The sequence below is a fragment of the Triticum dicoccoides genome, chromosome 5B (genome assembly GCF_002162155.2).
Source record: "Triticum dicoccoides isolate Atlit2015 ecotype Zavitan chromosome 5B, WEW_v2.0, whole genome shotgun sequence".
Classification (NCBI taxonomy): domain Eukaryota; kingdom Viridiplantae; phylum Streptophyta; class Magnoliopsida; order Poales; family Poaceae; genus Triticum; species Triticum dicoccoides.
Window position 1 is genome coordinate 164,221,258 of NC_041389.1, and position 21,167 is coordinate 164,242,424.

At 46.1% G+C, this 21,167-nt stretch overlaps 1 pseudogene; it reads left to right on the plus strand.

Annotated features, from left to right (window-relative positions):
- LOC119309272 overlaps positions 1–21,167 on the plus strand; it is a 100,442-nt pseudogene that overhangs the window by 71,591 nt on the left and 7,684 nt on the right.

A 21,167-nucleotide genomic window follows, 5' to 3' on the forward strand; every position in this document is an offset into this window, starting at 1 on the left:
CCAATCAATATTTACTGAGTTTAGTGCGTGATCAAGGTTGACTAAGCTTAGAATATATGTCTATGTCATTCATCCCATAGAACTGTTTACTACTATATGCCACAGGTTACTTACAACAGAACAGTAAAATGTGCAAAAAAAAACGTAGCCACTCATCGAGTGTTTGTGCTATCAAAAAGTATTCTTCTTCTTTTATCTATCTGTTCTCTCCTGCCATTGTTCTGTTCCTTGCATTCCCCATTTTGTTCAAATTGCACCGTTGATTGATAATAACGCGCCTTTCAATCCTGGTCATTCCAGCAGCCAGCTTGGATGGTATTTAAGCTAAGGAGTTGTATAAAGGTAACATCTGAACCTCTTCTCTATCAAACCATGGCCTTGTCATATTTAAAAACTTATATTATGAGCTGAATGATGTAACATGACTTCTACATGAATTTTTGTGACGGAGCTATCTCAATTAGAATACGAGATTGGTGGCTCTCACTTCCTACAGGGATTATATACCTCTGTTCTTACCTAGCTATGAAACTGAGCTAGGTAGTAAGAATTTTTGGTGACCCTCAGATGGAAGACTGAGTTTGCAATTCTTGACTAAATTTGCAACTAAAATGTACCTATGAACGATATTGTTGAAGCAGGTTTCTCGGACGTCTACATTAGAAGTACACAATAAGAAATTTAAGTCTTGGATTCACTCATAGCTAAGTTTGTTTTGACCAACTTGAATGATTCGTGTCATAGCTATGCTAAGATATTAGTACATGCTAAAGGGGGTTGTTAACTGTTAACTTTATGTATTTTAGTTTTACTTTATTGAATGGCCACATGAAATTCCCCCATAAATTTTATTGATGTGAATTGGTTATGTGGTATCTGTATGAACACCCCAGTTTTTCTACAGTAGAAACAAAATATGTTGTCAACTATGAAAATATAAGAATTTCTGCATTGTTTTGAGAAGGAATATTTTATCTTCCTAATCAGTGTTTGGTGTTCCCCATCCGCTACAGATCTGTTTCAGGCCCCTACTGCAGAATGGTGGAGAGGGAGCAGGCTTTGGAAACTCATGTTTTTGCTTGGGATTAAATTTTTGGTCGTCTGAGAGGTTTAGAAGCTGCTAGGTACATGCTAATTAGCTCATGGTGTGTGCTGATTAACCTGTTGCCTTAGATTTTAAGCTTTTGCTGTGACTCAAGGTTATCTTTGAGCTTTCTCCTTTTGCATGAATTTAAGATGTTGCTGAAGGCTAAGGCTATTCCTATTGACAAATTAATGAGAATTACCCATAATTTGGCATTCTAAAAATATGTGAATTTTATTTTGAGTGAAATGATTGCTATATCGATATGCATACATAATTTTTACTTATGACTTCCCTTCTGTCAACGGTTACCCTCTATAGAATTATGTAAACTCCTTTGGTATCCCCATAAACATTGTTGATCTATGTCCAGTTTATTTACCTAATGTATGATTGCACTGTTCATGGCTGTCAGGCTATATCCAACATGAAGCTTTGATGCTCCTGCAGATGGCAGCAATGTAATTACTCAAGGCTACAACTAACTACATTCACCTGTCCTTGGTCAAATTGTAATACACTAACCTATCAGTCTCCAGTAATAATAGTAAACACTAGCAGTAACAAGGAACCTGAGCACAAGGACAACAATAATGAAAGTGATAACAGAGGAATGCAGATCTTTCCTACGTTTTGATGCACAACCTTCCCTCCAACTTGTTCATATCATAGTATATTTGTTACACTACGCATGCCTTACGGTAGATTTGGACGGGAAGAATGAAAGACCACCAAAGGATCATTAGAGGGAGGTGTTTTAAAGACGTTTAGACTTCTGGTATGCCAATATGGATTATAAATTTATAATACAAGGTGATACTAATAGTTTTCTGGAACATATGCAGACCACCTAATGAGGAGACCAAAGGGTTGCTAACCTGGGAAAGTTACAGTTGTTTATCTTCTTCCCATCGTACCTCCTCCATTGGTGGTCGTAGTTGTGCGGTGCAAAGGTATCCACCTTCCTCGATGGCTTCTCCACACAGGTCCATCAGGAGGAAGATCAAAGATGAAAGTAAGCTATTAGATTGTTTTTCTTCATATGGGATATTTTATTGAATTGTTCCCTACGCTCCATTGCTCTTCAGCAATTCTATACTCAACGATGATTTGGTGTCACTCTACCACATCAATATATGTGATCCTATAGCTAAAGCTTTCAGCATATGTGACCCACTCTATATCGAGGAAATGTAATTTCAAATATTTGAAGTTTCTCAATATTTCCATTTTCTTTTAAAAATTCCCTTTTTCTATCACTAGACAACATGCAACTTAACTATAATATGTTTATTTACATAAATTCTTACCGTTCTACATCAAAATAGACGGACGCAACAACGCGCGTCATCGATGATCTAGTGATTAGTTGCAACAAGATTTCTCCTGTGACCTCAAGAACAAAAGTAACTAATCACAAATGATAATCATTCTCATGATCAGAGGGGTATTAAACAGAATAATGGATCTGAACATATAATCTTTCACCAAATAAACCATATAGTAATCAACTACAAGATGTAATCAACACTACTAGTCACCCACAAGTACCAATCTATAGTTCTGGAACAAAGATTGAACACAAGAGATGAACTAGGGTTTGAGAGGAGATGGTGTTGTTGAAGATATTAATGGAGATTGTCCTCCCCAAGATGGAAGAGTTGTTGGTGATGACAATGACGATGATTTCCCCCTTCAGGACGGAAGTTCCCCCGGCGGAATCGCTCCGCCGGAGGGCAAAAGTGCTCCTGCCCAAGTTCCGCCTCGAGACAGCGGCGCTTCGTCCCGAAAGTCCTCTCCTGATTTTTTCTAGGTCAAAATGACTTATATACCAGAAGATGAGCACCATAGGTGGGCCGAGGAGGGCACAACCCACCAGGACGCCCCTGGGCTCCCTAGCGCACCCAGGTGGGTTGTGCCCATCTGGTGGGCCCCCTCTGGTAGTTATTTGCTCCAATAATTCTTATTTATTCCATAAAAATTTCTCGTGAAGTTTCAATTAATTTGGAGTTGTGCAGAGTAGGTAGCCTGCCATAGCTTTTTCAGGTCCAGATTTCCAGTTGCCGGAATTCTCCCTCTTTGTGTGAACCTTGCATATTATGAGAGAAAAGGTATTAGAATTACTCCAAAAAGCATTGCTATGCATAAAAACATTATAAATAACAATAAGAAAACATGATGCAAAAATGGACATATCAGTGGCCATTGATCTCAAAGTTGACTGGTGGGGAGTGGCCTTCTGCAAGCCTTGCGAAGACTGGAGAACACTGCAGCATGTTGATATCACTGTGAGAACCCGCCATGCCGAAAAAAGAATGCCATATCTAAAGATCTTGTGAAGCCACCGCTTCTAATATGACAGTGCATGCTTTAACATGCCCCTTGTACTGGCCCTACCAAGCAAAAGGACAGTTCTTCCACTCACAGTGCATATAATCTATGCTGCCAAGCATGCCTGAAAAGCCTCTATCAGCGTTGATCGCCAACAACCTTTCTGTATCAGCGGCATTTGGTTGCCTCAAGTACTCAAGACCAAACACTGCCACCATGGCCTTGCAGAAGTTGTACAGTGACTGCAGACATGTGGACTCACTCATGCGCACGTATTCATCCACCAGATCGCCTGGAATTCCATATGCAAGCATGCGGATGGCTGCAGTGCATTTCTGATAAGAGGAGAATCCAAGCTTGACAAGGGCATCCATTTCGCACTCGAAGTATGGGTCATGAGCAACCACTCCCTCTCGGATATGATTGAACACATGCCTTGCCATACGAAAACGACGACGGAATTTATCCGGTTTGAAGAGCAGGGTATTCACAAAGTAATCATCATAGAGTAGGGCGTGGCCTCTCTCTCTTTGTTGAGGTTTAGGTTGGGAGCACGGCCAGGAACTGACCCTCTGTACTGAGGAAGTTGCAGTTGAATGTGGTCTTGAACGACCAGTGCAGCCACCACAAGATCTTCGTCATCCGAGGATGAATCATCCGATGAATAAATGAAGTGGTTGAAGAAAAAATCATCTCCACTGTCCATACCTTTGTGGGCAAAGTGTCAAACACCTTGCGGTCGTGGTGGCTAAGAGGCCGCGATGATCACCTCGATGCAGCAGGGGTGGTTGGCGGCCGGCTACATGCCGCTCTCAAGCACCCGACGAAAGATGCCGTGGTCCCTAGCCGTCGTCGACTGTCGTATCCCCTTTGGCATTGACTACGACAATGACGGCCAAAACTCCTCCAACCGACGGCCAAAATCTTACGAAAGCGCAGGCGTGGCGGCGACCATGTCGAGACGTGGTTTGGTATGGACGGCTGGAGGGTGAGCAGTGAGGAGGCGGATGGAGTATAGTGGCGGTGCCGACGGCGGGGTGGGAGGGGGAGAGCGGGTGAAGGGGTTGGAGACGAATGGAGTGCTAATGTCCTCGACAGGCGGACCACGGGAAGGACAAGGGCGTGTGTCCAGCCCGTCCGCGCGATGTCCGTTTCACCCCAAACGCGACGCAAAGTTGGGCCGGGAATGGGTCAAAAACGGACAAAAATCGGACATTTGTCCGTTTGAGGTCGCGCGTTGGGCCACGCAAATCCTTCGTTCTACCCAAACAGATTAGGGCATGTACAATGGTGTTATCTTAGTAGTGCCACGTAGGATAAGAAATGAGGTGAAGGAGAGAGAACTCATAAGAAAAGACTTGTCTTCTCTTATTTAAGAGAAGACAAGAGCTGATCTCTTAGCACAATATGTCTCACCACATTTTTAGGAATAACTAGTTATTGAAGATAAGGCTAAGAAATGACCCATTGTAGACATCTTTTTTTGTCCTCTCTAAACTACGTGCAAGACTTAAGATAAGACCATCTTATCAACCATTATTTATAAACCAATAATGAGGCTAGCCAACTCGCATCCACAAGGCTCCTCTGATTGCAAGCTTCGTTGGCCGTTGGATCTGGTCATCTAGAATGTCTGAGCCGCATGATCTTTACCTGCTGTCAAACCTGATTTCACCTCGTGGTTCTTCTGGCTGTCCAATGACTGGTGGGCTCGCGCCCCATGTTTATGCTGGGTTGATTGATCTCGCGTGCTCCGCTCGCTCCGCTCCCAATACTCGTCGCACACCAGAGCCCACACCCGCACCAACCCTAGCCACCACACCTCATCTTCCTCCCTCGCTCTGCCCCAACCTAGCCGCCACACCTCTCCTTCCTCCCTTGCTCGACGCCATAGGCGCCGCAGCCCCTACCTCCTTCCTGCTCATCTGGATAGCCGCCGGCCGCCACATCCTTTCTCCTCCTTCTTCCTCCTCGCTGGCGCCCCTCGCCCTCGTCCTCGGATAGGGGGCCTCCCGCATGGATGGTCGGGTCTTCATCGCTAATCCCCTCCGCCCGCTCGCCGTGCTCATCATGTGGAACGTGCGAAAGGGTCAAAACCCTAGCCGCCAAGCCTCCTCGTCAAGCCCGTGCCCCCACCGCCTTGTCTCCTCTGTGCTCCCTCCTCTCCCACAGAAATGAGCGGCGGTCCGAACTGTGGAAAACTTGGTTTGGCGCTCTAGAATTAGCACACTCAGATAAGCTCGCTAGAACCGGTTAGCAAAAACGGTGGTACCGGGGCTTTGGAAAATCTTAGAAGTAGAGTGGCTAAAGTGAATTATTTCCAAAACTTTGGCTTGGGATCTTTTGTGGGGTTTAAACCAAAGTACCTTTGCTTGTGCCCCTCTTGATAGTACGACTGTCCTACACTCGATGGACAGCCGTCGCCTCAGGCAACTTGCGAGGTGTCGTAGGGTTCCCTCTGGGTTCTGGTAGTCATGAAGCGAGTGTTCAACAAACTGGTCCAGTTGATACATGAAGCTAAGCTAAGAGTTCGCACCTTGCTTTTGCATGACCATTGCCAAAAAATATAACATCATAAATTCATCATATGGATTGACATAACATTGACTTCTCCTTGGTCATATATTCCCATTTTGTTGCAGTGAGTTTCCTTTGTCTATAATTCTGGTCGGAGTTGGAGATGGTCCTTGGGACATGATGAATGAATTTGATGACAACATTCCTGCTAGATCTTTTGACAATTTCCAGGTAAATACTAAAATTATATAAATACTGATATTTGCTTCCCAAGCAAAATAACGGTGATATTCGCTATCCTAGTTTGTCAACTTCACTGGAATCATGTCAAAAAAGATCAGTCAAAGCAACAAGGAGACAGAGTTTGCCCTTTCAGCACTCATGGAAATACCTTTGCAGTACAAAGCAACATTACAGCTTGGAATACTGGGGTAAGCAGAAGCAAGAGCACGTGTAGTTACACATATTTCTTATTTACCATTCCTAGTTGGCTTGATTGTCTCATTTTGTTATTCGTGTTTTTACTAACTAGGCGTCGACTTGCAAAGTCTCCAGAGCGAGTTCCACTTCCTCCTCCTTTCGCAAGTTATAATACCACCTCAAGAGCAGCACCATCTTGGGCAAATAACTTCCAAAGTGTGCCTTCTAATCTTAGGGAGGAGGCAACTTTAGATTCAACAATCACACCGTCAGTCACCCCCACCAGCTGCAGATGCTAGAGCATCGGAACTCCAAGTAAGACAAATACTGCCCTGCTATATCGTATGATATTTATAAATTGATCCAGACTAGAAAAAAACGAGAATCTCATGGGCAGGCACACACAATATAGAAAATAGTGTATGTAGTAATTTTTGGAACAATGTTACAACATAGTGACTTGAATAGTAAAAGGTTGTTCCAAAATTGCTACTTTTTGTGCACAATTTTACTATACTACGTATAGTTTTTCTAACTATTCTACACTCGAGCTTATTGTGTGCGTGCATGCGTGTGTGTGTGTGCGCGCGCGTGCATGCTGAGCAATCAGCCAACTACCAAAAATAAGGGGATCCGAAATTCGTAGGAGACATGATAGTTTGGTTTTTCATGTGATTTGTTTGGCACCGTCAAATAAGATACTACCATATTTTTCATGGTGAACGTAGTGGTATAATGAATCAGTATATGAATATGAAAAGAAGTATATATGTTGAAAGTGGTTTCCATCTTTAGGATGATTAAACAATTAATGATACTAGCCACTATCCAAACAAGTATATACTTGTTGGCAATTGAAAGGTACTACCTCTGTAACTAAGTACTCCCTCGGTCCCATAATATAAGAGCGTCTTTGTCAAAGACGCTCTTATGTTATGGGACAGAGGGAGTACAAGACATATTTAGTTACAGAGGCTTGAACTGCAAAAACGTCTTATATTTAGTTACAGAGGTAGTATATATTAGCACTATACTGCTTAATTACAACCCAAAAGATTACAACCCAAAAGAGTATATATTGTTTGCCAATAAAATAGTTATATACTACCGCGTGCTAAATTAAGGGGTATGTACTGTTTATATCCAAAACAATATATACTGCTTGGCAATTAAAGGAAGATATACTCTTTTCTTTCAAAGGAGTATATAGCTTATTTTTTACGATGGAGTAAATAACTTCTTTTCTACCCAATGGAGTATGTCAAGCTAAAGTATGCATATATGTCCATAAAGAACAGGAGTATATACATTTAGGAGGTGTTTGGTTCCAGATTGGTAACGCAAACGCAAACGTAATGAGTTTACGGTGTTAATGTAAACGGAATGGACAAAAGTTGAAATTTGTTTGGTTACCTACTGTAACGTCAATCAATACCGGGGTTGCTCAAGAATTCACGCCAGTGAACATGGATAGGCAGGCCGGGAAACGGCAGTGGCGAGTCACCGTTGGATATGGCGGCGGAGTACAAGGCCACGGACGGTAAGAGTATGAGTGAGAGACGCGGTGGCCGCTTCCGCCGCCGGCCGGCGAGCGGCGACCTGCCGTCAAGGTTGAAGGCCGAGGCGAGGCGCCGCAGGCATGCTGAGGAGCGACCGCGCCGGCGTCGATGCCGCCGTCAGCTGGACAAGACCATGACTGGCGCTACAGGCACGTCAACGCCGGCGAAGCTTCCTTGCGGCGCATGAGGAAGGAGGAAGGAGGCCGCATAGCTCGTGCAATCGCATCTCGTGCGGAGAAGATACGGCTGTAGCGTTTTCTGTTACAGCAGATTTCCACCGGTATCAGTTTTGTATTAGGCTGGGATTTGATACCATGTTATCAGATTACAGAGCAAGGGAAACAAACACGATTTTGCGGGACCTGTTAGCGACGTAATCAGATTATGTTACACTAGCGCGAACCAAACACCTCCTTAGTTAATGGAGATGACTCGTGATCTAGGCTACTGGCTGAGGGGATCAATTAGCCAAGAAACTACTAAACAACCCTTGAGATGTTATCAGCCTTGCAAAGGCAAGCTGACATGGCGACCACTAAGGTCTATTGCTGCAAGAAATTGAAAAATCCAGCAAAAACAAGGTAACAAGCAATCTTAAAAAAGATAAGCCCACTTCACAACCCTCAACTTACCAAAGAGTTTAACTTGCAAGCCTTGACTCCCAAATCGGTTAGAACACACTCCTAACTTCCAATACTGTTTACTTTACTCCCTTGAGACGATTGGGACATGGTTTTGTGTGGCGTGGCACATTCAAATTAACCCCTCAAAGCTGAGGTGGCATCCGAGTTAGCAAAAATTATAAAACAAAATTGCTTGTCCCATTTGTCATAGCACATCTTCTTCCTCATCTTTCTCTTTCCTTTCTTTCTTCCTATATCCCGAGCCCAAGCGAGCAGCTGCGGCGTGCTTCCGGCCGTACCCTCCCACCAGCGTGTTCCCGTGCTCATGAAGATCTAGCACGTCTGCTAGCATCTGCATAATAATGATCCTAGGTCACCACTTCCACACAACGCACACTTTGCAACGTGCACGCCATGTAGGTGCAATGCTCGGTATCATAACATAATTCCATACAAATCCGTAGCTATGCGTAGGGGAGGAAAAACGAAAAAAGTCCCATAGCAATTAGGTCCGCGATCAGCCAACTGCAACATTGACCATATCCGCACCAACCATCTCATGACAGCACACGGACGATGAGGTTCTTCAACATCAACTCCTTCAGGAAGGAAGTGACGCTCAAATGTCACTGTCACCGGATCCAACCACCTAGGCCAGAATCTAGGCTGTCTAGGTTTTCAGCCTGAATAATCAGACCGAGCATATCTGAGTAATGCCTTCAACAAGGTAACGACGTAGAAAAAACATCGCTATTGCCAGGTATAACCAGCTTGGGTCAGACCTAGGCTTTCACCCCGGAGCTCAAGTAGCACCACCATCGAAGTCACCCATGTGTTGTCGCCACCGCTTTTTCGTGATTCCAACAACTACATGTGATGTGCGACCGCCACTGCTGCACAACCATCCCTCTGTGTCAAGCCGTCGTCCATAGTTTGCATCTCACCGCCGAAGTCAACCACCAGATATGAAGGGGAAGGGATGAACCCTCCCGAAGACCTTTCAGTGACCACCGCTGTTGTGAAGCCGCATGAGGTCGCTCCCCCACAGTTTGTAGCCACCACGACTTGGCCGACCGGTTTTAGATCACCGCCATCACGACGTCCAGATTTGAATCAGGGCAACCACGCTGGTTTGACCAAGGACGATGCCAAGCTGTGGTTGAAGGGAAACTCCCAACTCATCACTACCATCAATATGTGTGCACAAGTCTCTCAATTCATCATCATACATCGCAATGGTTGAAGGGAAAATCCCATGCTCAACCGTCTTGTCACCGTCGCCACGGGTGAAGGCCGAAGATGGCACATCACCACTCGCCTTCATGACCGAAGGGAACATCCCATGCTCGGTCATCTCACTATCGCCTCTAAAGATGGAAGCATCATTCTTGCTTGTCACCTGTCACTCGCCTCCAAATCTTGGTCCTTGAGTGGCTCCGTAGTCGTAGTCGTCGCCGCACCGTTTTCAAAAAGAGTCATGGTAGACTCGGCATCGTCAATGCCACGAGGAGGGATGGCGGTGAAGTCGAACTTTGGAGCGTAGTCTTGGAGCTCGTCCGGCTTGGACATCTTTGTGGTACTACCCTCATGCTCGTCGCCTTGGAGTTCGGTTATCGCAAAGTGTGCATGGGGTCGAGAAGCCTTGGCCTTCTTAAGTTCTTGTTCCGCATTGAGAGCACTAACGTAGAGGTCATCGAGAGACTCGTATTTATTGAAGAAGATAGTCTTAGCGATGTCGTTGTTCAATCCCGTGGTAAAGTGGCACTTCATCCAAATGGGGTCGTCCACACCGGCTTGTCGTAATGCTTTCTTCATCTCCATGAAGTATCTGTCGAGGGACTTGGAACCTTGTTTGGTGTTCTCCAATTGGCGTTGAAGATTTTCCGTGTAGGTGGATGAAAGGATCGATATAGTTGACTAGAGGGGGGGGGGTGAATAGGCAACTAACGATTTTTAGCTTTTCTTTATCAAATTAAACTTTGCATCAAAGTAGGTTGTCTAGATATGCAACTAGGTGAGCAACCTATATGATGCAACAACAACAAGTACACAAGCAAGCAAGGGATACAACACAATATAAGCTTGCACAAATAAAGGCGAGAGATAACCACGAGTGGAGACGAGGGTGTGTTACCGAAATTCCTTCCCTTTGAGAGGAAGTACGTCTCCATTGGAGCGGTGTGGAGGCACAATGCTTCCCAAGAAGCCACTAGGGCCACCGTATACTCTTCACGCCCTCACACAATGCGAGATGGCGTGATTTCACTACTGGTGCCCTTGGAGGCAGCGACCGAACCTTTACAAACAAGGTTGGGGCAATCTCCACAAATTAATTGGAGGCTCCGAACGACACCACGAAGCTTCACCACAATGAAATATAGCTCCGCGGTGACCTCAACCGTATAGGGTGCTCAAACACCCAAAAGTAACAAGATCCGCAAGGGATTAGTGGGGGGAATCAAATTCTCTTGGTGGAAGTGTAGATTGGGGCCTTCTCAACCAATCCCTAGAGAATCAACAAGTTTGATTGGCTAGGGAGAGAGATCGGGCGAAAATGGAGCTTTGAGCAACAATGGAGCTTGGGGAGGGAAGAGGTAGTCAACTTGGGGAAGAAGACTCCCCTTATATTGTGAGAGAAAAGATCCAACCGTTACCCACTTACTCAGCCCGCGACATGCGGTACTACCGCTCGACGTTGCGGTACTACCGCTCCCGCGGCAGAGACCAGACGAGGCCATGTTGCGTTAAAGCAACGAGCGGTACTACCGCGCGTCCTTGCGGTACTACTGCAAGGCAGGGTTCGACTAGACTGGGAAGGCACGGACTAAAAAAATTAGATCCGTGGCTACTTCCGCTGTGTTTCGATCTGTGCAAAAATCCGGCACGATACTACCGCACGCATGGAGCGGTACTACTGCGTAGGGCGCGGATGTAGAAAATTACTTCCGCCCCTACTTTCGCGCATGTCACTGTGCTGGGCTAGAGGCCACGGTACTACCGCCCTCGAGGAGCGGTACTACCGCATTGCGCGGTACTACCGCTTCCCTGGACGGTACTACCGTGGGCCACTGCGGTACTACTGCTCCCTTGAACAGTACTACCACATGCCACAACACAATAGCGTTTGGAGTCCTCCATTTTGTAGAGACACGGATAAACGGTTGGTGCTCCAAAGAAGCAAAGGAAAGGTGGTGCACAGGGACAGACGTGTACGTGTTGATTCCACCCAAACCTTTCCGAAGCGGACCCCGTCTTAATAGTACGGCTTTCCTATGACTCAAATCCACCGAAAAGAAACGTAGAGAAATGCCGTCTTCACTAGGCTCCGAGGGGCACCGAATCGTCTTGTGCCTAGACATGATATCTGAAATGCTCAATGCACACGATTAGTCCGCAAATGCGTTGTCATCAATCACCAAAACCACATAGGGAGAAATATGCCCTTACAATCTCCCCCTTTTTGGTGGATTGATGACAATACGGGATTTGCACATAAGAGTATAAAAATGAACATAAGCAAACCCAATATCTATAAAATATAGAGATACTCCCCCTAGATATGTGCACTCTATAGATATGCTTTGGACTGCACGACACACATACTAGGATCAACACTCCCCCTATATTTTATAGACAAGGCATTCCTTGCAATAATATAAATGACGCTAAGCATGGAGGCAAGGCAATGTATATGAGCATAACGGAGAGGGCACAAGATAGCATAAGCTCACAAACTACTAAGCATAATAGACAATAAGATAAGCTTGAGTGCATATGTCTCACACCATATGATAGTCTCCAGGACACACACGAACACAAACACAAACCAACAAACCAAAGCAACATGAACGAAGGTCCAACGAAACGAAAACAAAGAGACACGAGTCGCAAATCCTACACTCTCCCCCTTTGGCATCGAGACACCAAAAAGGCAGAGAGGACATCTACGACACAGGTGGTAGCATCCTCTGTGGAGATCATCCAACAATCTCCTCATCGGTCTCGGCAGCGGGAATGGACTCCTCCTCTGACTCGGTCCACTGATTGCCATGCTTTGTCATCCAGTCAGCCTCAGGAGCGATGTTCTTCTTTGACCCGCTCTCCACGATCTCGCCGAACGTCCTCAAGATCCTCTTGTCGCGCTGGCGACTCCTTCTGAGCAACATGGGTCTTGTACTGCCCCTTGGCCTGCATGCAGAACAGAGCCTTCATCTTTGCCTTCAGCTTCTTAGCCCAAGAGGGCTCAGAAGATGGAGGAGCGTACCCCGCAGAATTGTCCTCAGCCTCCTCCTCAACCTCGTCCTCATCAACATTCATCCTAGCAGCCTCAGCCCTGGTAGTGGTATTGGCCCACTTGTTCTTCTATCGCAGCTTGATAGGCTCATGGCGAACCCAGTTGGGAGCAGAAAAGTCTTCATCGGGAAAGAGCTTCTCCCAAGTCTTCGAGATCAAGAGGTGCATGTATGGACCATAGATGGGAACTTTGCGATTGTAAACCGCAAACCGGAGCTCAACCCACATGATATGAGAGATGCCCAGTGGTTGGGTAACTTGACGACGCGCCTCCTCACAAAGAAGCATCATATCCACGAGATAAGCATGCACCTTATCCTTGTCACCAATGCGCGGAAAGAGAGTGTTGCGGAAGATCCGGTGCATGACATCAAGGAAAGGGTTGAGTACGCAAGACTGCGTGCCATTGGCTAGCTTATTCTCCACAAGGAACGGTTGAAGCTTGTTCTTGTTGGCGGACTCTGGGTTGCCGTGAGGGCGGACACCAATGGGCACATTGAGCCCCTCATTACGAACATGCAACATCTCCATGAATTCCTTCCACTTAGCAGACATCCGCTCCCATTGGTCATCATCCGTGTGGAAGTGGACGGAAGCAAAGAACCGAGCCACGATCTCCGGGTCAAAGTCCATGTGGAACATGATAAAGTCATCAATGCCAAACTGCTCCACCAAGTCCAACGCCTCACCAAAGTATGCCCGGTCCTTCCTTAAATGATTCATATCAATCCACTGCATTGGAACATAGATGTTGTGCTTGGACTTGATCACATCGATGTAGATGAGATTCTGCTGCTTGGTCCAAAACAACTCATTCCCTTTGGCATTCTCAAGAGGGTTCACATAGGGGTTAATCCTCCTTCAAATGATGAACTCGGCTTGAGGCATCTCGTCCATCCAACGGTTGGCTCCTTGAACTTGTTGGCGGTTTTCTTGACATTGCGTTGTTGGGCATTGGAGCCCTTAGGTGCTTCTTGATTGCGAAGCCGCTTGGAGCTCGTGTCGCGGCTGGGATTCGAGCGACGGACATTGGAGAACCACCTATGTCACACAACACAAAACACACGAGAAGAACGAGAAGGGTCATTGCAAAGACCAGGGCCAAAACAAACGAAACAAGTAAAAATAAGATTGGGTAGTCACAACAAGGTAGTTCATATGTCAACGGTAGTACCGCACCATGGGGCGGACGTAAAAATTTACATCTGCTCTAGCCGAGGTAGTACTGCACCGGGATGGCACGGTAGTACCGCGCCTAGAGCGGAAGTAAATTTTTTACTTCCGCGCACCGGGCGGTAGTACCGCTCCAACGGAGCGGTAGTACCGTACGGGGCGGATCTCGCCAGAGCGGTAGTACCGCACGAGAGGCGCAGTAGTATCGCACGGATTTGAATTTGGCAAGAACGGATCTAGGCACATTCGCAAATTTGAATCAGTACTACCGTTGATCAAAATTACCGTGTTGCAACATATCAAAAGCATCTCTACATCACCAGCACTCTCCTACACCCTCCTCTTGCAATGATTTAGCCAAAAATCTCAAGAACTACACATGCATCTTCCAAAACCTAGAAGCAAAAACGACGAGGCAGAGAGAGGACTAAGGGAGATACCGGGTTCCATGGCAAGAGGGCGAGGTGGGGATCGATCTCACCGGTCGGAATGCGAGGAGAGCGGCCGGAGACGGAGATCTGACGAGGTCCTCCGGCGCCGTTCTTGGGCAGGAGAGAGAGACGAAGTGGAAAAAAGAGTTGAATGGGTATGGGGGAGTCGGAACTCCCCCTGCCCGCTCTTGACCCCCACTCGCTCGCGACGGCGCGGTAGTACCGCAGGTCAACGCGGTAGTACCGCCCGGGCTGAAGTACCGGGGGCGGTAGTACCGCTCTTCCAGCGGTAGTAAAAAATTACTGCCGCGATGGAAGCGGTAGTACCGTGCCTCGGATGCAGCTGTGCACGCACAGGGCAACCCATCTCCTGCGGTAGTACCGTGGCTTGCCACGGTAGTACCATAAACCGAAGAAAGTGCACGTTTCGACAAAACAGAAAAACACGGCCTTTGCAAAGCAACCGGACACGCAAACGAGCACACACACGAGGCAACTCAAACACAAACACGACTCAAAAGAAGGCAAAAGACAACGAGGACCAAACACGAAACAAAACCTCGTAAGGGGAGAGGCGGTGGCTGAAGCCACCTATGTTTGAGTCAATTGGTATGGCACCGAAAAGAATTATCCTTGGGCCCAAAACTCGTCTTTGAAACACAAGTACCATTAAAAATGGCTAATGTGAAAGAGTTGATCAATTTATGCATAATGGGGGAGGAAGAGTTCATTGAGAGAACAACACTCTCCCTATGTCCATGCCTACACCTAAACAAGACATCAAGATGAGTATGGTGGGGTGTGCAAGGGTTCAAGCCACATTGCTCGAATCAATGATATTTAGCTCATGCCTTAACTCGTGAAATCTTGCTTCATCCAAGGGCTTCGTGAAGATCTGCAAGGTTATCATGAGTGTTGACATATTTGAGCTGGATCTCCCTTCGCCTAATGTGATCCCGGATGAAGTGATATCGAATCTCAATGTGCTTCGTCTTGAAGTGTTGCATCGGGTTGAGAGAGATCTTGATGGCACTTTCATTGTCACTCCAAAGAGGCACTTTGTCACAAATGACACCGTAATCCTTTAAAGTTTGCTCTTCCATAGAAGTTGAGCACAACAACTACGGGCGGCCACATACTCTGCTTCAATGGACGAGAGAGACATACAACTTTACTTCTTAGAAGACCAACTCACCAAAGAGCAACCAAGAAATTAGCACCCTCCAGAGGTTGACTTCCTATCCACTTTGTCTCCCGCCCAATCCGAGTCCGAATAGCCCAAAAGGTTGAAGTTAGCTCCTCTTGGGTACCATAAGCCAAAGTTTGGGGTATGAGCCAAATATCGAAAGATTCGCTTGACCGCCACATAGTGGCATTCCTTAGGTGCGGCTTGAAACCGTGCACAAATTCCCACACTCAACATGATATCTGGTCTAGATGCACAAATGTAAAGCAAGGAGCCAATCATGGAACAATATACCTTTTGATCACCGCTTTGCCATTGGGATGACGGGCATTGGAGTGGAAGCCAGCTTGACATCACTTAGTTTGAATCTCTTGAGCATGTCTCGAGTGTATTTGGCTTGGTTGATGAAGGTTCCTTCTCTTCTTTGCTTGATTTCGAACCTGAGAAAGAACTTCAACTCTCCCATCATGGGCATCTTGAACTTTGCGGTCATGAGAGTGGCAAATTCCTCATTGAAAGCTTTGTTAGGGGAGCCAAAGATAATATCATCAACATATAGTTGGCACACAAACAACTCCCCTTTGACCTTCTTAGTAAAAAGAGTGGGGTCGATTTTTCCAATTTCAAACCCACGATCTTGCAACAACTCGGTAAGGTGCTCATACTACGCACGTGGGGCTTGTTTAAGGCCATAGAGTGTGTTATCGAGTTGGTACACATGATTAGGGAACTCGGGATCCTCAAACCTCGGGGGTTGTTTGACATACACCAACTCATTAATGGGACCATTAAGAAAAGCACTCTTCACATCCATTTGTTGCAACTTGAAGTTATGATGAGAAGCATAAGCAATCAACAAACGAATAGATTCAAGGCGAGCAACGGGAGCAAAGGTTTCACCGTAGTCGATACCCTCGACTTGGGAGTAGCCTTGTGCTACCAAACGAGCCTTGTTGCGAACGATAATTCCATGAGCATCTTGCTTGTTCTTGAATATCCACTTGGTTCCAATGACATTGTGGTTCCCCGTAGGCCTTGGTACCAATCTCCACACCTTGTTGTGCTCGAAGTTGTTGAGTTCTTCATGCATGGCATTGAGCCAATCCGGATCCTCGAGCGCCTCATAGACCTTTTGGGGTTCAACACAAGAAACAAACGCGTGATGTTCACAATAGTTTGCTAATTATCTACGAGTGCTCACCCCCTTTCTCAAGCTTTCAAGCACATTCTTCATAAGATGATCTTTGGTAGTGAGCTTGGAAGCAATCTTGGCGGCACGACGCTCCAATTCCTCCTCAAGAGATAGTTGAGGAGCGGTAACATGATCTTGAGCGTCGTCTTGAGCTTGTTCTTGATCTTAAGCTTGCTCTTGATCTTGAACTTGCTCGGGAGGGAGAACTTGACCTTAGGCATCACTTGGTGGTTCACCACCATCTTGAGATTGATCTTGCCCTTGATCTTGTTCACTTGGTTGAGGGCCTTCATTTTGTTCTTCGGAAGCGTGTGTGTCTTGGGTTGGTGATGGCTTCACTTGAGTGGAACTTTGTCCTTCTCCTTCAGCCACAAGGGGTTCCTCAATGGGTAGGATATGACCAACATCCATTCTTCTTATGGCTTGGGGAGGAATTTCATCACCTACATCACAAGTACCATTTTGCTCCACTTGGGAGCCGTTATTCTCATCAAACTCCACGTTACACGTCTCAATGAGTCACGTGGACTTGTTGAGGACACGGTAAGCATGAGAGTTTGTAGCATAACCAACAAATATGCCCTCATGAGCTCTAACCAACAAACGAACACCTTTCTTGAGAATGAAACACTTGCAACCGAACACCCGGAAGTACTTGAGGTTGGGCTTGTTACCGGTAAGTATCTCATATGGAGTCTTGTTCAAGTCCTTGCGGAGATAGAGCCGATTGGGTGCATGACAAGCGGTGTTGATGGCTTCGGCCCAAAAGTTGTAGGGAGACTTGAACTCCGCCATCATGGTCCTTGCCGCGTTCATCAATGTCCGGTTCTTCCTCTCCGCTACACCATTTTGTTGAGGGGTGTAAGGTGCGGAATTTTGATGCTTGATCCCCTCATTGCTAAGAAACTCATCCAAGGTGTAGTTCTTGAACTTGGTGCCGTTGTCACTTATTATTGTCAAGATCTTTGCATTGTTTTGACGTTGAGCTTCATTTGCAAAGTTGATGACGGTTTGTTGAGTTTCACTCTTTCTCTTGAAGAAATATACCTCAGTGTATCTTGAATAATCATCCACAATTACCAAGCAATACTTTCTACCCCCAAGACTATCTAAGGATGGAGGCCCAAAGAGATCCAAGTGAAGGAGCTCCAAGGGTCTCTTCGAGTAGATGATAGTCGTGGGAGGGTGAGCCTTCTCATGTATCTTTCCTTCGATACAAGCACTGCAAGCACGATCTTTGGCAAAACTAACATTTGTTAGTCCACGGACATGATCCCCCTTAAGAAGGCATTGCAAAGATCTCATATTGACGTGGGCTAAACGGCGATTCCAAAGCCATCTCACGTCAACTTTAGCCATTAGGCATGTCACGGTCTTAGTGGGTCACTCCAAAAAATTAATCACATAAAGACCGTTCTCGACATGCCCAACAAAAGCTATTTTAAGAGTCTTGCTCCACAAGAGGGCCATGGTATCAATATCAAAGAAAGTGGCAACGCCCATGAGTGCAAGTTGACGAACGGAAAGTAAATTGTATGCAAGGGACTCAACAAGCATGACTTTCTCGATCGTGAGATCATGGGAAATGACAACCTTGCCAAGACCCAATACCTTCACCCCACTCGACATTGGTGGGCATAGATGAGACCTTGTGCACGTCCACCACCAAGTCCTTGCTTCCGGTCATATGATTTATGGCTCCACTATCGAGCAACCATGATCCCCCACTGAAAGCAAACACCTACAAGAGATCAATGCTTGGTTTTAGGTACCCATTTTGTAATGGGTCCTTTGATGTTAGTAACAAGGGTCTTAGGAACCCAAATAGACCATTCAATGTACTCATAAGAAGAACCAACAAATTTGGCATAAACATGCCCATCACTAACACGGCATAGCACATAAGACGTGCTAAAGTTGTCGGCTTTGTTGGAAGGAGTGGCAATGCCCTTCTTGACACCGCCACCCTTCCCATTGTTCTTCTTTTCCTTAGAAGCACCCTCTCCCTCCTTCACAAAAGTTTGCTTGAGAGGAAGAGGTTGTTTGGCCTTGTCATTCTTCTTGTTCTTGGACTTGGGTGCAAACCCAATTCCCTTCTTGCCCACAATTTCCTTTTGATTGCTCAAAAGATCGTTGAGGTTCTTCTCACCTTGTATGCAAGACACAAGGCCTTTCTCAAGTTGCTCCTTCAACTTGGCGTTCTCCTCCACAAGATGCACATGCTCACAACACGGGTTAGTAGCATTTGCATTATCAATTAAGGCCATATGTGGAAAGGTGGCTTTCTCCTTGGTTAGCTTCACTTGGAGTTGATCATGAGACTCCTTGAGGCTAGCATGAGCACCCTTCAAGGCCTTATGAGCCTTGTCAAGTATATCAAACTCCTCCTTGAGTCTAGCATGGTCAACCCCAAGTTTAGCCTTCTCGGAATTGAGCACACGAGATACAACAAGAGCATGGTCAAGATCTTTCTTTAATTTAGCATGATCATCGTTGTGTGACTCTTCAAGAGCCAAACGATGACCACGCTCTTCCTCAAGCGCATTAGAGAGATCCGATATCTCATCGGCATAGTCACGACTATGTCCTTCCATCTTAGAGATGGTTTCTTCGTGAGGCTCGAACATGTCATTGGCTTCACCAAGTTGTTCCAAGAGAGCAACAAAGTGCTTCTTGGATTTACCCTTGAGCTTACTCATAAAAGACTCAAATTCATTTACTTCCTCATTAGACCCCTCACTTTCATCAATGCAATCCGTCAAGGAAGGATTAGTAGTGATGGTAGTTTTGATGTTGGGGGTTACCTTGTTGGTGGCTTTGGCCATGAGGCACTTGGCGGTGATGTTCTCGTTGGGTGAGTCGAAGAGGGACACCCGTGGAGTTGTGACAATGGCAACGGAGGCCATTGCCACCATCTCACCATCTTCATCATCCTCATTGTACTCTTCTTGTGCCACCAACCCCTTGGGGAGGAGTCTTCTTGATGAAGTTGTTCTTGTTGGCGAAGGACTTGGCTTTGTCTTTTCGGATAAGCTTGCCACCATTGTCTTCCCGCTTCTCGTAAGGGCACTTCGCGACAAAGTGGCTCACATTGCCACAATTGTAGCATGTCCTCACACGTTGCTTGCCCTTGGTGCCACTTGAGTTGTTCTTGTTGAAGTTGGGCCTTGAGTTCTTCTTGCTCCAAAATTGCCTTGAAGCGAGAGCCATGTGCTCATGATGAGCATATTTTGTATCTTCAGGGTTACTCTCCTCCTCTTCATCCTCTTTTTCCACACTAGCCTTGGCCTTCAAAGCAAGGTTGGGTTTCTTTACCCGTTGAGAGCGCATCACCGCATTGTTGGCGGTCTTGTCCAAGATTCTCATAACAACAAACTCATCCAACACTTCATTTGAGGACAAGGTATGAAAGTCCGGCCTTTGACGGATGACGGATGACATGGCCTTATGGTAAGGCATCATGGCCTTGAGAAACTTGCGCTTAATCCAATTGTCATCAGTATCCTTGCTCCCATGATCTCGGAGTGAGACCCTGAGAGTGGTTAATCTCTGGTAGAGCTCACGAGGTTCTTCATCTTCATTCATCGCAAACCCATCGGCTTCATCTTGCACCACTTCATAGTTAGAGCGTTGAATGCTTGCGCTTCCCTTGTAAATGGAAACAACATGTTGCCAAGCTTCCTTGGCCATGGTGAAAAGTCGGAGATGCGCAATATTTTCGGGTGGAATTGCATCTTGGATAATGAGGAGAGCGGACTCGTTGAATGATGATCCGCGGCTTCTCTAGGAGTGAGGTTGCTTGGGTCATGCGGGTAGAAATCTTGCTCAATAATTCTCCAAAGATTAGTAAAACTATGATTCAAATGACGTTTAAAATGGTAGACCCAAGAGGCAAAATCCTCATTTTTCACAAACTTACGAGGAGGACCAACATGATACAAATGAGTGGAGGGAACCGGTCCTCCATAAGTAAGGGTGGTTCAACATGGGCAATGATGTCGTTTCCACTTCTACCACTAGGCAAAGGAACTTTATCAGTAGTAGCTTCCCCATTGTCGGAGTTAGCATCCGTCACCTAGTTAGTGGGATCGACCACATCCAACGGTGCGGTGGATAATTTAAGACCATCCTTAAACATGCCTTTGACCTCGGTCGTCATGGAGGTTTTCAATGTGTCCAAAGCCGCATTGAATTCCTCACGAGAGACCGAGGATCCCCCATCGGCCGTAGACGAGGATGGATTCACACCGGGGTGCTCCTCCCCACCGTCTACGGTGTCAACCATACTCTTCGGACGGTAAAGTCCTTCATAAAGAGACGAGGCTCTGATACCAATTGAAAGCGATATAGTTAACTAG